This window comes from Pseudophryne corroboree, chromosome 2 (genome assembly GCF_028390025.1).
Source record: "Pseudophryne corroboree isolate aPseCor3 chromosome 2, aPseCor3.hap2, whole genome shotgun sequence".
Taxonomy (NCBI): Eukaryota; Metazoa; Chordata; class Amphibia; order Anura; family Myobatrachidae; genus Pseudophryne; species Pseudophryne corroboree.
Window position 1 is genome coordinate 565,108,831 of NC_086445.1, and position 16,406 is coordinate 565,125,236.

Genomic DNA, 16,406 nt, shown 5'->3' on the forward strand with positions numbered 1-16,406 from the left:
TAATAAAGCAGTCCTCTTTATTCCAATCTATCGTGAGTAGTGAGAAAAAGATGCCACTCCAAAGGTGGGGTGATTACGTCTTCGCAGCCGAGTAGGATGATGAAGATGAAGGGGACGGAAGGGAGCGATTCCGTTTCTGTGCTGCTGAGGGAGATCCCACTGTTTGGAAAGGCATTTCAGCCCGGGGAGGTTGGGGGGGGCGAATCCTCAAGCCTACGGATTGCCATTCGGGGACCTGTACTGGGTCAATAGATAGGGTGGAGCAGAAGGGGGCAACATCCTCAGGGGTCCTAATCGTTGCAGACCGGCCATCATTGGTTGCTGTAATGCTGAAAGGAAATCCCCATCTGTATTTGATGTTGTTTTTGCGGAGGGCATCTGTTAGGGGTTTTAATTGACGTCTAGACTGTAGGGTGTGGCGAGAAAGATCCTGGAAGACCTGTATAGGTGAGCCGTTGAAGTCTAGGTCTCCGGCGTTCCGGAGTTTCCTGATTATCTCTTCTTTTTGGCTGTAGTAGTGAAGACGGCAAATAATGTCTCTTGGGCGATCGGACTGCAAGCCTCTGGGGCGCAGTGCTCTGTGTGCCCTGTCAAAGACAATGGGGTCGTTCGGGTCGGTTTCCAGGACTGCACCAAAGATCTTGTTGAGGGCATCTGGGATGCTTTGCTGTGGGATGTCTTCAGGGATGCCCCTCACCCGCAGGTTGTTCCTACGTCCCCTGTTGTCTATATCATCAAGATGGTCGTGCAAGTTCTGGATCTCCTCTGCTTGAAGTCTGATAGTATCAGCCAATGCGTGTTGGAAAGCGTTGGAGTCATCTCCCCTGGTCTCCAATATTTTAATACGAGAGCCCAGCTGAGTCAGTTCAGACCGAAGTGAGGACACCTCAGAGTGGACCACATCCCGAAGTTTACTCTCCAAAGATGTGAAGTCCGCTTTAGTGGGCAGGGTCTGTAGGAGGGTGAGGACCTTCTGCATGTCTTGCTGTCCAGCGGAGCTCCTATCTGGTGAAATCACCCTGGATTCGCCTTGCGTCTCCGACCTCTCAGCATGTGCCGGAGAGGAAGGCGTCGATGGAGTCGCCATATCTGTATCTTTCCGGAGATTGAGAAACCGCCTTAGATCTGAGCGGGGGGTGACGTCAGATTGGCAAATAGAGGTTTTCACTCCCCTACGTTTCCTGCGACTCATGGGTGATAGGAAGGGGATTTGAGCGTCGGAACCTGCACGGCCAGCACTGGAGCAGGGGTGTCGGGCGACCCAGTACCGCAGGTCACACCTTGATCACTCCCCCGGTCCCGTGTCCCAAAGCTTGGGGCTGATATTCACAAATCCCTATGTCGCCACCTTGTAGAAGAGAGTGTCATGTGCAGTGGTGAGTGCGTTCGGTAAGTCGCTTAATTACAGACATGCCTGTGTGGATGCGTTATCGTGTCGGACCTAGCGAGAGACTGCAGAGTCCGCAAGACAGATCTGTGGTCGTTTGGATGATAGAACGTGTCAGAAGGCGTCAGCCATCATCCCTCGAGACGGCCCTACATGGCTGCAGGAGGAGGCATCTATTTTCTTTTGGGTGGAGACATGATGATCACACTGCGGTGAATATTCGTAGGCAAGGTGATTTGTTATAATACAGACAAGTATAACAGTAGGAGAGGTGAGATGTAATAGGGATCCACAAGGGGGAGCCTCACTTCTCTATGTCGGGCTGAGAATGTGCAGTCGGGGTTAGGCTGGAGTTCTGTGTCGACAGCCCCCTTCACCGACACCTTAGTTGGCCGCAGGGCTAGAAATCACCCCAGTTCAGCTTCTCTTATTGTGGGTGCTTTTCCAGGCTTCTATTCCTGGTTATCAGAAGTGTCTGCCAGGGTCCAAGATGGCGCCGCCAAGCCACCAGCTTCAGGTGCCTGTTATATGCCCCATATAGACCCTTCCTGCGGGAGATATTCAGTGGTGGCAGTGGCTGGGGTCTCCGGAGCTCAGGTGGGGTCTCAGGGGACACGCTGTGATCGCTAGTTGTAGCGGCGGCAGCGTTCGGCCCCGGGAGCGGCACCACGTGACCGGCGTCTCGATCACTCGTACTGCGGAGCTAACCGCCGGGTACACGGGGGATCGCCGCACAGAGCGAGTAGGCCATGGAAAGACTCACCCAGACTGGATGCGGAGTGGTGAGTGGTGGTGAGTGGTGTGGGGGCTCCAGGGGTAATGGGGACAGCTCCGTCTCGGCCCTCCGCTGCAGGGCACCGAACTTCCGGTCCGGGGCTGCTCCGAGCGCGAGGTCCCGGCTCCAGCTGGCAGGGTAGGCCGCAATCCGCACGGGTCCAGGGGGCACCCGCCGGCTCCGCAACCGCCCTGATCAATACTTGGGGGGCCCGAGTATATAGATGTAGGGTTATAATTCCCCGATTAGAGGTGCAATTGAGCAGTTAAAACTGCTACTGTCTCCGGAGCTCGTGTGCTGCACAACCTCCTGCATCCACAGCCAGGCCACGCCCCCTATTATTCGGTACTATTTTTTATCTTTTATAATAAACTAGTGTAAAATAGAAATAAAAGGATTTTTTTTTTTAATATGCCAGCGCTATCTATATTCTGTTTGGATGGTATTTAGATGTAAAGGGTGGAATGGTCCCTTTGATGGTAGAGAGCAGCAGGCATATTATTAATTAAATAACTATATTACTGAGCATTTTTTCTGATAGGCGTGGCTGTACCGTTGGGGGGGTGGGCCGCGGCAGCAGCGTGATGTGTCACGCAGCCGCTGCGGCCAGCGGGAGCGACGAGCAACTCCCGGCCAGCTGCAGGAGCTTTGCTGGCCGGTAGTTACTCCTCAAATACAAAGGCATCGCCTCTGTGCGATGCTTTTGTATTTGTGTGGGGGGGCCGGCACTGACATGCGGGGCGGACTAGCCCTGTGCTGGACATCCCCCCGCATGTCTGAGTTAACGATCCTAGCTGTGCCACTTTTAGCACAGCTACGATCAACTCGTAATTACCCCCATTGTACACAAAATCATTGTTTAGTTATACCTCCCAACATGACCCTCTCCAGGAGGGACAGAATGCTCTGCTTCTGGACTTTCTCTTAATGTATGATGGCCAGCACTTATGTTGAACAGGTTAATGGATAAGAAAGGTGTTTCAGCACAGGTGACAGCAATCATACAGTAAGAGGGAAGGAAGTCCAGGAGCAAAGCATTATGTCCCTCTGCAGAGGGACATGTTGTACAGTAACATTCCCTGACTGAGTGTATTTTGTATGCAGTTTGTTGCAATATTATGTTACTTGACTTGACATGGATAACCATCAGTGATGCTGTTTTTATAGAAGCAGCAGAAAGGATTTTGAGTTGTGTAATCTTCTTACCAGGGGAGCTTTAAGAGAGAAGGAGGCCCTGTGCTGCCTTCTCCATTTGGGCCCCATCCTCTCACACACTGCACTCATTATATATACGCCAGTGCTTCTTACAAACATGGGTGAGTTTGATCTTCCTAGTAGCTTTTTGAAATGTATATTGTATTTGCCAGTATGGAAATCACACTTTTGCCATTACTCAGAACTTGTACCTTAGGAATTAAAACATATTCTGGAAGTTTGTTGCAACAGTATATGATAGACTCATGGAAATTAATTTAGGAAGTACATACTGTATCTTAGAAAAGCTTACTAATGTTAACAAAATATATACTATTCTGAATTTCAAGAAAATGTAATTCTTACAAAATGTACTAATTCTTTCAACTTCTTTGTGCTGTTTTGGTCCTTTTGTTTATTTTTATTCTGTCCCCTCTCTTCAGGATTTTTAGCAATCAGGGCCTATTATCTACAAGAACAAAATGGCTGGCATATTACATATCAGATTGTTGGTAGCTAATCCCTGCACTGTGTATTGCAAGGGACAGTCTACATACATACTACTTAGCACAATACAAGTGTGTTCAGCCAGTGCAGTAAGCAGTACTCAAGGAATACCAAACACATTCTAGGCACTGTGTGGCATTTTACTGTGATAAGTGTAGGCACTATATGGCATCATTATGTGATATGTAGGAGCACTATGTGGCATTATTGTGTGCTATGTGGATGTACTGTGTGATATTACGTGACATGGGCGCATTTATAGTACATTGGATGGCACTGCTAGCGTTGGGTATGGGATCCCGGACGCTGGAATGCCAGTGGGAGCTCACTGCACTCTCCACACTGTGGGCTTGGTGGCTCGCTGTTAGCTGGGATTTTGACTGGCGCCATTGTCAGTGGTCGGGGATTCTGGCGTCGGTATCGTGACCGTCGGGATCCCGACTACCGGCAATGTAACTATATCCCCACTGCTAGTGTGCTTCTAGATTAAGCTGTCCTAATGATTTGGGGTACTGCATAGTATTTAAACATTACATGTGAGCAGCAGAGCAGCTGGTGTTTGGTGGTGCTCTGATCTGTTCCCCGTGGCGAAGATCTGTGGCACTCTCAAGACTGTCTGTATATATCTTAGGATGGAAAGTTCAATATTACCTCTCTGGGGTCTATTTATTAATAATCACAGCAGTGCTGAATTTATTAATAGTCCATCTGGCAACTGAATTTTTACAAAAATGTCCCTTCTATGTACTAACTATAACTCACAGGGAAAATTGTAAGATCCCTCTCCTGGGAATATGCCTAAATAGTCATAAAGAGGTTTACACCATCTGAGAATGACATAGACTAAAGGGGCCAAACTCGAAAAAGCTTTGATACATAGAGTAGGGTGTGATATATTGTTACATGCTTCATGTAACAATGCTGTGTCATCCCTTTGGATGTGCAGAACATCTAATGGGACAATGTTACCACCCAATTCATAAAATGATGAAATAGGTGAATTTCAGGGTATACGCTATATGATGGTTGTTGCGCATCATAGCTCATTGTAACATCATCCAATATATTGTATAAAGTGCATCTTTGTACCCAGTGGCTATACAATAATATGCTAATGCCACTAGAAGCACCTTGTGTATATAGACATATATTGCTGGCTTCACTGATCTACTGCTACATCCAAGGACACAGCATTAGATCATTTGCATGAACATCAGTCATCAGAGTAACCCTCCGGGTGACTGGTAATTTCACACTGCTAGGGCCAGTGAAGCTACATCCAAGGATGCAGCCACTGATTTTGGCATTCTCAAAAAAACTGAGCCATCACGCCCTGGTTTTCTAGAATGCTGCCCCTTCACCCACCAAATGGCTGAAGTATATCAATTATGCTGTGGCATAGGAGGCACTGTAACCGACGTCGCAGACACAGACCTGCACATATACAGCACAAATCCTGCACATGTGTGTATTGAAAAACATTGGAGACATATGCAAACCATTGGGTTTACATAAAACTTTGAATCCATTCCTGTGTCTACCCAGCATTAGTAAGGATTGTGGTGGAGCTCAAAAGATTGTTTTCATCTGTTTCTTCTACTGTATATCTGAGAATGACAGTTTAGCTGGGTACACACTAGAATTATATAACATTTGTTAAAGTGACAATCAAAATATTGGTAATGGCTCAGTGGTTGTGTACATCTGACATGGCTATGAACGATGTCATTCACAGACATATCACATTGGCCTTGCAGCACAGCTGATGCCTATATAGCTTCCAGATATAGAGGAGGGTATTCAATTAGCCCTGTTTTTTTTGCCTAGTAGTATAGGGATTCATAGGATCATGATGAAAGAAAAACCACAGGAAGAGACTTAAATTCCATACCATCGTTTGACCTTACAGGTGATCTGCACATTATTTTCTTCTCCTTATTTTATATTTTTAAATTGATATTACTTGTGTGACTATTAAAATTATTATAACCTTGTGACCTTTATTTTGTAACTATAAGCTTTGAAGATATACTTGAACTAAATACAGTAATTCTAGTTCTGGATCTGTGTTTTCTGACCCACATCCCCAAGCGGCCCATGTCACGTATTTTTCAAGTATGAATAATTGTGTGTGTGGGTGAGAGCTCAAGCTTGCCAAAGCATTGTCTCAAAACATCACTTCAGCTGGTGGCAGTAACCGTGTTGAATTACCACATGCGCTGAGGTAATTAGAAATTGTCACCCAACATAGTGATAAACACAAGAAAAGTTAATTTATATTTATTTGCGATATATGCATTCATTATGCATCTTATAGAATACCGCATGCATAATCTTCCTTCTCATAGATGATTTAAAGAAGCAAAAAAGTTATTCTAAAATTTGCCAACAAATTCATATAATGTAAGTACAATCAATGATGAATGCGGCCTCATCTGGAATACTGTGTCCAGTTCTGGAGACCATATCTCCAGAAGGATATAAATACATTAGAGAGTGTACAAAGAAGGGCGACTAAAATGGTGCATGGCCTACATCACAAAACTTACCCAGAAAGGCTAAAAGATCTTAACATGTATAGTATGGAGGAGAGAAGGGAAAGGGGGGACATGATAGAAACTTTCAAATATACCAAAGGTTTTAACAGAGTAGTATTAGAACTCGAGGACATACACTGAAACTGGAGGGAGGCAGGTTCAGGGGAAATTTAAGGAAAATTACTTTACAGAAAGGGTAGTGGATAAGTGGAATAGCCTCCCATCAGAGGTGGTAGAGGCTAAGACTGTAGAGCAATTTAAACATGCTTGGGATAGGCATATGAATATCCTTACAAAGAATTAAGGTTCAAAAAGGGTTGAGATTACCTAAAGGATAAAAAAAAGGGGCAGACTAGATGGGCCAAGTGGTTCTTATCTGCCATCAAATTCTATGTTTCTATGTTTCTATGTCTTCAGAGGTGATTCCGCAAGCAGTAACTCAGAATCGGCTAGCCAGTGCTGCTAACCCTTATCACCATCAGTATGTATTTGCATCTGTCCTCTGGCACCCGCATGTGATACAGGATTATCTGTATTTCTATGTGAGCCTGCTGCAGTTGCAATCTCCATATGAGTCTTCCTCAGATGCAATTACACAAACACATACTTACTCAGAGTGTGCTTGACTGTCCCTCCCTCATTCCACTTTTCTAGGGGCAAGGCACTGCTATATTCAGATTTGACCAAATCTGCATACCTGCTCAGCAAGGGCACTTTAAAAGAAGAGGGGGCCTGTGTGAAGTCTATTGTAGTTCCCCCTCTCGCTCATTGGGGCATGCCACAAATAAACTCTACTACTGTGTTAGAGTTGACAGTGCATGCACAGATCTCTAGGAAATGTGTTCAGACACCGTGTTCCCAGTGATTTCTATGCCAGCTGGCAGAGAATTAAGTATAATAAATGGGTACAACACCCTGCACCCAGTATACAGTGGATATGCCCAGGGGAGGATTGGAATGAAATTCTAGCCTGGGAAATTTCTGAAAGCAGTCCCAATAAAGGCAGGATCTTTTGAGGGTGTGGCGTCTGTCTAGGGGGGCAGAATTCTTCCTCATAGGGCCTGAATCGGAGTTGGACACAGCCATGGCCTTCCTTGCATCTGGGACTTTATGCTAATGCTAAAACATTGCCCTGTGATGGTGTACATCTGGATGTCTGAATGTGCAAGGACTGAGATGCCCACTGTCAGTGTCTACAGACACTGCAATCATGCTTTGTGTGTCATTGGATGCCGCCATCAGTCACCTTACTGACACTTGCACCAGCCCTATACTAGGTGCAGCTCATCCGTCTGAGTACAGTTTCCACTGTGAGCAATTCAGCATATCTATATGCAACCACTTTCAGCAACACATCTGTTTCACTCCTATAACATGCTAATTCTATACTACATCTGTGCCTGATTACCCAACACATTTCTAAGACACTTCTTTGTGCAGGTGTCTAAATCTGTACTGCAACTCTGTATGAACACTATTGGGAAGCAAGCATGCACAAATGCAGACAAAAAATAACCCTGAAAAAACACATTGGCCCCCCACAGAAAAAAAAAATTCTAGACAGATAAAGGAAAGAAAAAAAAAAACACATTGGCCCTGATAAAACACAAACACAAATAGCATCTGAAAGAGACCATAACTGTTTTGTTTTTGGCCTATTTGTGTGGGAATAATAAAACACTCATTTGTCTGGGAATAATAAAACACTTGTAAAGCAGCAGCATCACAGTCAGAAAAGATGAGTGTTGTACTGTAGCTTCACCAAGATAATATTGTCCCTACCATACAGTTATAATCCTGCCGGGCACCCTAACGGCACCCCTGCCTTACTACATACAGTACAAACATACTGTAGCACTGGCTCAGCCTCCCCACCCCAGGAGAGGATGCAGAATTTGGGGGGCAGGACCCACCTAGGCACAATAGTGCCTCACATGCCTAGTGGGAAATCCACCATTGGACACAGTAATAGTAGGTAAGGTGTAGAAATATGAGGAGCAATGACAACAGAAAAGAAAGAGTAGGGAACAGTAGAGATGAGTAGGTAGGGGTGATGAGTGGATACAGATTATATGGAGTTGTAGGAAAGATGAGTAGGTAGACTATAGGGAGCAGTCAGGGTGCATAAGTAGGGCTGATCAGCAGGTGCAAAGAGTGGGGAGCAGTAGGGGTGTGGTTTCTTTTTTTCAGAGCAGCACTAAGTCACTCCTTCTGTGGTTAAAATTAGCCTCTTACCCTCCTCTTTAGAGAAAGCTCTATGTTGTGAGCAGCAGACGCAATCCCAAGCCTATCTCATGACATTTTTTTATGCAATAAAGGTAAGTGCTCCTTGGTGGTTCAAACTCCAGTTTGTGTTCAACTGGCACTGGCAGACAGAAACAGTGTCAGTCAGCACGGCAGGCTGAGGGGGTTATGGGACCGTCTGAGCAGGAATTTTCCTGCATTACTTGTGGCCCAATCCACCCTGTGGATGTGCCCATGAGGCTAGGCATCAACTCCAGTTTCTATATATGTGCACATATGTTCATCTGCTAAAAAGTGTGCAAATGTTTAATTGAAATTACCCACACAATATTTATTTCCAAGCTAAAACATTATTTTCAATACATTTCAGTGACAGACACATTCTAAAGTACCAGGAATGTATTATCAAGCCCTCCAGTAAATAAAAGTATCCTATACTTAGAAGAACAGATATTCAACAGAACAGAAAGTGACCTGAATTAATAGCTTTATTGTGTCTCCTCTGTTTGTATATTATAAACAAGACTTATTATCCGAGATACAAGCCAAACCTCTCTAAAGCCCTGTTTCAGCTAATCTCTAACTTACATGAAACCAGCACCTTCCTGCTCACTCTGATCTTATCTGTAATGGATTTATACCTAGTCTGATATTTCTAATCCATATTTATGGAATAAGCCTAAATCCGGGTTAGCAGCACACTGGATGCCCGTAAGGCGATGCTGCCGTTTTACAATTGATAGGACCAGATTTAATATATTAAGGGAAGGAGAATGGGCTTTTCAATCATTGTCTCTCTGCTCACAGCTCTGCTTTTTTTAGAAAGTGGAATGCACGGCTTGATTTATTAACAAAGCACAGCACTTCTCTAGTCATCTACTGCATCCATGGCTACATTTGATCAACATTAATGGAGGTGCATTAGTCTGTTTGGGATGTATGCGTATAAAGAAATTTTTTAGCTCAATACGCCTGTTGTCTCATTTTAATACTCTGCCATATAAGTATTATTCATCGTGTATTTAAACATTCTGTACTACATGTTGAAAACATGTTGATAGAAATGCACCTACATTTACAAAAATGGAAATGTTGCTTTTAGAATCCAAAGCAGGTTATATTTTACAAGAGTAAACAATAAAGCTATGTGCTTAAGCACAGAAATAATGGAAATAGTTTTTCTGCTATCAGTGCTTTGTGATATTTACAGAATATTTTCAACTGTAGGAGCCAGCACAATATTAAATGGAGTTTAGGCCAAACAGTTTATCCTTAATCAGACTTGGAGGTTTTTTCAGGAGTTGTCAGTGCTGTGAGTGTAGTACATAGTAAGCAGTTCTGTTAGCAGAGACAGCAGTAGTGGTAATACTGTAGAGTTAACTATGGTAAGACATCCCTGAAGGAACATGTGCTGCATGTCCATGCAGTACAACACAGGTACATAGAGTAAGATGATGCAGAGTCTCGTATGCGCAATAAAGGTAGCGGTGGCCATCTTGGTAAGTGACTGGTGGCACCTAACTTCACTGTAAATGAGAAACACATAGCACTAGAGCACATTCCTCCATAACAGACTTAACAATCACTTAATTTTCTGTGACTCTATATCATTGCTGCTCCCAAATACCAATGCAGTTAACATCTTTGTCATATGAACAGTAGTGTACATTAAGCACAGGGACATAACTAGGAGAGTATGAATGGTGCATTGCCTAGGGAGCAGGGCCCTTGGGCTCACTGTCACTTCCCCTCGGCACCTACATGTGGATTGTAGAGTGCCTGGCCAGCACTCTGCAGCTGGTAGAACTGCTGCAGTCTCCAAGCCTAGAGCCAGCATTCCCTTCCCCTAGTTGTGCCTTTGTGAAGCCATGAGTTTAGGAAGTGAGGGCCGGCACAGGATAGCGTAGAGCCCTGTTGTGGTCCTGAACAGGGAACATGGGCCCTCATTCCGAGTTGATCGCTCGCTAGCTGCTTTTAGCAGCAGTGCAAACGCTAAGCCACCGCCCTCTGGGAGTGTATCTTAGCTTAGCAGAAGTGCGACCGAAAGGTTAGCAGAACAGTGTTGAAATTTTTTCAAGCAGTTTCAGAGTAGCTGCAGACCTACTCCTTCCTTGTGATCACTTCAGTCTGTTTGGTTCCTGGTTTGACGTCACAAACATGCCCAGCGATCGGCCAGCCACTCCCCCGTTTGCCCCGGCACCCCTGCGTTTTTGCCTGACACGCCTGCGTTTTTTAGCACACTCCCGTAAAATGGCCAGTTACCACCCAGAAACACCCACTTCCTGTCAATCATTCAACGATCAACAGTGTGACTGAAAAGCGTTGCTAGACCTTGTGTGAAACTGCATAGTTTTGTGTAAAAAGTACGTCGCGCGTGCACACTGCGGCCCGTACGCATGCGCAGAAATGCCGATTTTTAGCCTGATCGCTGCTCTGCGAACAACGACAGCTAGCGATCAACTCGGAATGACCACCATGGTTATTTTTCATGAAGGACCAGTTAAGAACAGATGGTCTAATTCAGATATGAGCGTATGTTGATGTTGGAGGCAGTGGAGCAATTTTTAACCACTGTGCATGCTTCTAAGTGCACTTCTCAGTGATGCTGGTCTTGTGATGGTCTTCACAAAGTGATTGACAGTCAAGAAGAGCTTGTCGGTGTTAAAGGGAGATTGGCAAACCAAATTAAGGCATTTTGTGACTGTTTCGGGGTGGGAGTCACAGCTTGTAACTGAAATCCCAAAAGCAGTTAAAATGCATCTTCCAATGTCCATGATGACCAAATATCGATGATCAACCTGTGTGTGGTCAATGGTTGCTTCTTTGTGTACAAGCGGCGGACCTGAGACATTGTCAGTGGGTGTCTCAAATAGGGAAGCCAATACCGAGATTCCAGATCCCAAACATATGGTCATCATGACAATGGTGGATACTAGAGATCAGCGGGTTCAGTTCTCAGAGAACTGAACCCTACCGGACTTCACGCTCTGAGCCCGGTTCCGAGTTCCTGACTGACAAAACGTCATCATCCTGCTGTCGGATTCTCGCGGGATTTGGATTCCATATAAGGACCCGAGAGTCGCGGCCATTTTCACTCCAGTCTCGGAGAGTGTAATGAGAGGCCGTGTCCTCAGTGTCTGTGTGGGCAGGAAAGTGAGGTGGCAAGTCTTGTGCTGTGTTGTGCTGCTCAGTCCAGTGTAGTAAGGGTATTGTGCTGCATCAGTCCAGCCAGTTACAGTGTTGACGTCCTCTGCTGCTATATGTCCCCAGTGCTGCTGGCTGCTGTAAAAGTCCCTTGAAGTTTTGCTGTGTTGTCTTGCATCAGACCAGGGGTAGTGTCTCTCTTGTGCAGCATCAGTCCAGTGACCAGTCACAGTGGTGGTGTCCTCTGCTGCCATATATCCAGTATAGCTGTATAAGTCTCTTTCAGTGGTGCTGTGTTGTCCTGCATTAGACCAGGGAAAGTCTCTGGTGCATCAGTCCAGTGACCAGTCATAGTTGTGGTGTCCTCTGCTGCCATATATCCAGTGTAGCTGTATAAGTCCCTTTCAGTGGTGCTGTGTTGTTCTGCATCCGACCAGTGGTAGTGTCCTGGTGTCGAAGTCGGAAAAATATTGCAATACACACACAACATGCAAACACCACACAGATGGCATCCATGCATGTACTCAGTCTGCCGTGCGTGCGCATACTCGCAAATTGCGTACAATCGCCTCCCACGGGAGTGCGCGTATGGGCATGGTATGAGCAATTACAGAAAGATTCTTACTTGCAATGGAAAATGATTACAGACACATGCCACAGTGCCCAGCCTGTGTCGAGTCACTGTTCACACACACACTAATCTAACCAAACATGCACATCCTTCCAACACAATGTCTTGTTCACTCCAATGTTTGAACAGACCCCCTGGACTGTGAAGAAAGACAAACACAAACCGAACAAGTCATCATTTGGTGGGGGCCAGAACAATGGGAGACAAATATCCCAATAGATACACACAAGCCTGCGGTTGCAAATTATTAACTACTGGCAGCCTGCAGTCTAGAAAACCTTTGAAAGATAGATATAATAGCAGGGAAACACTTATAAATATATATATATATATATATATCTATAGATATATATATATATATATATTTGTGTGTATTTTGAGAATGGTTGGTCATTTCATGTGTAGGATCATGTTGCCTGGAGATAACATAACAAAGTAACCTAATGAACATGGAAATATCTCTCACACATTACATATTTCCCAAACTTAGTACACACATTACACATAGTCTCCCCTTTCCCCTCATGCAACTTTTACTTATTTACAAGGCACAACAAGGGAATTATACACCTTTACAGAATGCAAGGGGACAGTAACTGATCAGAGCATCATGCATGGTATCTACGTGTTCGGATAATTATGAGTAATAATCCGGTGTTGGTTTGGAGAAGATCGCATGTCGTTGCGAATAGTTATTCGCAAAGGCAGATTAAAGGTATATTTGTGTTTATTATGTACTTGGTATGTGGTGGGAATCCAGAGCTGACCAGCTGTACACACCCCTGGATCAAGGCATCGCCCATCTCTTCAAACCGACCAATGACCTCTCCTGTACTGTAAATGACCATCCCTCCAACCAATCAGTGGAGAGCATACAACCCCATTGTATTGTATTTTGGGCAAGGGTATATAAACCTTGCACCTGGGCTGGTCACTCTCTTTCTCTGCTTTTTAAAGACTCATAGGTCATCTCGCCAGATGACTGGGGACCAGATCCAGGTGGCGCAAGCGACAAAGCGTACGTATCATTGGGTGTGACTCTCTCTCTGTGATTGAATTGTATTGTGTTGTACCATTTATATTGTAACTTATTGTAATCCCCTTTTTCAAATATATTATTACTTGTTGCTGCTTTGGACCACAACTTACAATCAAATACTGGTGTCGCATTCAGTTTCTGTTGAGCGTTTGTATAGTGTAATTGCCACACCTAGAGCTGCCTCGTGCTCTCAGCGTGTCGGTCTATGTGTATGCACTGAGTGTAAGCTGCACGGCTATTCCGGCGTGTGTACGCAAAGTGCGTGCACAGTACGGGACTGTGTACGCTAACTGGGGACAGAGTACGAAGGTAAAGGATTTATTACAGCGGCCGCAGCGGCTTCAGTTACAGTGTGCAATAGGGGTTAGTGGCTGCTTTCCAAGAAGTCTATCGAACTTCTCAGTTGGGGGTATCGTCCAGCTCGTCTCATACCCGGCTTTTGCACAACATTGCAGGCGCTTGCCAGCAGCAAAGTATGGATTAGCATTTTTATATTGTGTTGAGCTATCTTGTGCTGCTGAACCGCGCCTGTACTGCATTGGTTAGGGATGCTGGCGTGAACCGCAAGGACAAAGGGAAAAAAAAGCCATTTCAAAGTGTTTTTTTTTCTTTTGCACATGTAACCTTGCGTAAAGGCGCACACAGCGTACCCATACTTTGCATCCATCCCACATATTGTTGCCATAGGTTATAACGGTCATTTATAGGTTTGTGTGAAACCGGATACATCTGTGTTGCTATATACATTTGAAGTAACTGTCTTAATGATATAGTTGTAAGAACACAAAACGCAGCTCTGGCCTAGTCCTTTAGGTTAAACAGAGCAATTGTGGGGTGTGTTCGTGAGCGACAATAGTTTATATCGCTCACATTTATACTGTGTGATTTGTTTTAGTGCGGGCGCACTTTTGTACGTGAGCGCGCACAAGCGTGAAAAGGCACGTGTGGTTGTGTAATTACGAAAGTTGCGTAAGATCGCTAACGCCAAGGACAAACCACACAATAGTTCAATTTAAAGCGGAGTAGTAGTTGTTTATCTACAAATAGCACATAACTATCCGGTTTCAAACGCAGATTAGAATAACATTGATAAAGTGTGTTACCTCTGGGGAAAGCTATCAGTTAACAGGAAAGGATATTTTTCTGATCAGAAAAATATAGAGTGTTAGTGTGGGCTGAAAAAGGTGTGAATGTATTGAACCCCGCTTGGTGAACTTGGTGAACTCTGTGAACTCGGTGAAACTCGGTGAACTTGGTGAGCACGGTCTAGGTGAACATGTGCAACGGAGTGTGATAAAGCTTTGTGAAGTTGTTGTTTTCTTGGTATTACACTCCGGCTGTTTTGGAGCACAGTGTGAAGACTCCAGTGATCCTACAACTTATAGATAGCAAGTGTCTATAAGTGGTACGATTGGACCGCACGGTTGTGTGAGCGATACGTGGCGCAACGTGATACGAAGTTTTGCATATTTGTGCATAAATCTCATCATCATACGCGTTGTGTAAAGCACATGCAAGCGTGATTTGTGTAAAAATTGTCTTTTAGGCAGATATTCACTCAATACGGTAAGCTACTCCAAAAGGCCCAGGGGATATAGGCCGAAGTAGGGCCTGCACTGGCTACGCATGTCTGCTAAATAGGGTGGATCCGTGGTACTCGGAGCAGAAGAAGTTAGTGGAAGAACTTTGAGGACTTCCACCGTTAGACTACTGTGTTTGGAGCATTTTAGGAAGTTTTCACGTGTTAAAAGGATCCACAATGGGAGCCAAGTGCACAACACAGGGACGTTCCTCAGTCAGGGTTCAGACAGCAGAATTGAGACCCAGGGGGTCAGCTCGGTTGGTAATGTGGGGGAAGTATGGTCCCCACACTGAGACCTTTTGTGATGAATGGACACAAATGACTGTTGGGGATAAAGCATCATTTCCTGGGATAGGTAGTTTTGATCCAGAGGTACTACAAAATGTAAGGATTAGAATATGCCTGCTCAAATCCAGAAAGCAAAGGGTAAGGCATACAGATTGTTTAAACTTGTGGCAACAAGAGGGGGATGTGCAAAGGGAGCTTGCTCGCACAGCAAGTTCCAAACCAGGCAGAAGCGTGAATGCGAGAGCACCACCACCACCATATGTTGATGGAGAGAAGAGTGTCACCACCAATGATACAAAGGTAGAGGTCAGGGAAATGTGCAGTAAATGTATTAAAACTAACGCTTGTACCTTGTACCCTGTTTTACCTTCTCCCCAAGATTACAGAAACGTAGAAGATGAGTCTAGCATGATCTCAGCCCTTGCCCTGGCTGCCACCATACACGACACAAGGGTGGGCATTACCCAACCACCAAGGGCAGTGGCCGCATCAGCCAGTGAGGGGGCAGATGAGATCGTGGCGACTGGTAAGTACGGTACCGTCCATTATGCAGAAACAGTGACTCTCCATATTGTAGAGACAAACAAAAAAGATGTGGTTGAGTTGCATCCAGTTAGGGTGATTGCAGTCCCTAATGGGAGAACTGACACTCAGGGGGTGACCCCAATCAGGAACATTGCAATGTACTGTCCCTGGTCCCGTATGGAGCTGAGGTCAATTATGGCATACTTCCCTGACCCCAGAAAGGATTTAGTCGGATGCCAGAAATATATAAAAGATTTTGGACATTCCCAAGAACCCACAATCAAAGATTGGCGGACGGTGTTGCGAGCGAGTCTCCCCTCTAACATTGACATCCCAAAATTTATTACAGACTGCAACCTAGATGCAGAAGTGCCACTCACTGATGCTTACAATCAGGAGAATGTCAGGCAAATCAATATACAACTAGGTTTGTATTTCCCAGCCGTAGTTAGATGAACTAAGATTTTTTTCCATAAGACAGAAAGAGAATGAACTGGCATCTGAATATTTCCACAGAGCTTTGATGGAAATGGCTAAATTCACTGGGGTTGAG

The 16,406-nt window shown here is 44.9% G+C and overlaps 1 protein-coding gene across 1 annotated transcript in view; it reads left to right on the plus strand.

Annotated features, from left to right (window-relative positions):
* Window positions 1-16,406, plus strand: part of GRIK3 (glutamate ionotropic receptor kainate type subunit 3) — a 982,272-nt gene that overhangs the window by 797,791 nt on the left and 168,075 nt on the right. The window lies entirely within an intron of this gene.